Source organism: Ipomoea triloba, chromosome 16 (assembly GCF_003576645.1).
Source record: "Ipomoea triloba cultivar NCNSP0323 chromosome 16, ASM357664v1".
Lineage (NCBI taxonomy): Eukaryota > Viridiplantae > Streptophyta > Magnoliopsida > Solanales > Convolvulaceae > Ipomoea > Ipomoea triloba.
In genome coordinates this window covers 8,940,230-8,941,511 of record NC_044931.1, presented here as the reverse complement: position 1 = coordinate 8,941,511, position 1,282 = coordinate 8,940,230, and the positions used below count along the sequence as shown (strand labels likewise).

The 1,282-nt window shown below is 51.7% G+C and overlaps 4 non-coding genes across 4 annotated transcripts; all 4 read right to left on the bottom strand.

Annotated features, from left to right (window-relative positions):
* Positions 1-23: 23 nt before the first annotated feature.
* On the bottom strand, positions 24-142 carry LOC116008265. Its single transcript, XR_004095659.1, has one exon. It is a non-coding gene; the product is annotated as a 5S ribosomal RNA (ribosomal RNA).
* Positions 143-279: 137 nt separating this feature from the next.
* Positions 280-398, bottom strand: LOC116008321. The gene has a single exon (XR_004095711.1). It is a non-coding gene; the product is annotated as a 5S ribosomal RNA (ribosomal RNA).
* Positions 399-535: 137 nt separating this feature from the next.
* LOC116008204 lies at positions 536-654 on the bottom strand. The gene has a single exon (XR_004095601.1). It is a non-coding gene; the product is annotated as a 5S ribosomal RNA (ribosomal RNA).
* Positions 655-791: 137 nt separating this feature from the next.
* Positions 792-910, bottom strand: LOC116008740. The gene has a single exon (XR_004096101.1). It is a non-coding gene; the product is annotated as a 5S ribosomal RNA (ribosomal RNA).
* Between the last annotated feature and the right edge of the window lie 372 nt (positions 911-1,282).

Here is a 1,282-nt window from a genome sequence, read left to right as displayed (position 1 = left end):
AAGAAAGATTAAAAAGAGGGTGGGGGATGCAACACGAGGACTTCCCAGGGGGTCACCCATCCTAGTACTACTCTCGCCCAAGCACGCTTGTCTTCGGAGTTCTGATGGGATCCGGTGCATTAGTGCTGGTATGATCGCATCCGTCACGTACTGCGCGCAAAATGTACTTGACCCTCTCTCTCCGCGCAACTTCTCTCGCTTAGCGGTTTAGCGGTTTAAAAGGATAGTACCCTTAGCGAGCGGTCCAGCGGTTTAAAAGAAAGATTAAAAAGAGGGTGGGGGATGCAACACGAGGACTTCCCAAGGGGTCACCCATCCTAGTACTACTCTCGCCCAAGCACGCTTAACTTCGGAGTACTGATGGGATCCGGTGCATTAATGCTGGTATGATCGCATCCGTCACGTACTGCGCGCAAAATATACTTGACCCTCTCTCTCCGCGCAACTACTCTCGCTTAGCGGTTTAGCGGTTTAAAAGAATAGTACCCTTAGCGAGCGGTCCAGCGGTTTAAAAGAAAGATTAAAAAGAGGGTGGGGGATGCAACACGAGGACTTCCCAAGGGGTCACCCATCCTAGTACTACTCTCGCCCAAGCACGCTTATCTTCGGAGTTCTGATGGGATCCGGTGCATTAGTGCTGGTATGATCGCATCCGTCATGTACTGCGCGCAAAATGTACTAGACCCTCTCTCTCCGCGCAACTTCTCTCGCTTAGCGGTTTAGCGGTTTAAAAGGATAGTCCCCTTAGCGAGCGGTCCAGCGGTTTAAAAAAAAGATTAAAAAGAGGGTGGGGGATGCAACACGAGGACTCCCCAGGGGGTCACCCATCCTAGTACTACTCTCGCCCAAGCACGCTTCACTTCGGGGTTCTGATGGGATCCGGTGCATTAGTCCTGGTATGATCGCATCCGTCATGTACTGCGCGCAAAATGTACTAGACCCTCTCTCTCCGCGCAACTTCTCTCGCTTAGCGGTTTAGCGGTTTAAAAGGATAGTCCCCTTAGCGAGCGGTCCAGCGGTTTAAAAAAAAGATTAAAAAGAGGGTGGGGGATGCAACACGAGGACTTCCCAGGGGGTCCGTCACGTACTGCGCGCAAAATGTACTTGACCCTCTCTCTCCGCGCAACTTCTCTCGATTAGCGGTTTAGCGGTTTAAAAGGATAGTACCCTTAGCGAGCGGTCCAGCGGTTTAAAAGAAAGATTAAAAAGAGGGTGGGGGATGCAACACGAGGACTTCCCAGGGGGTCACCCATCCTAGTACTACTCTCGCCCAAGCACGCTT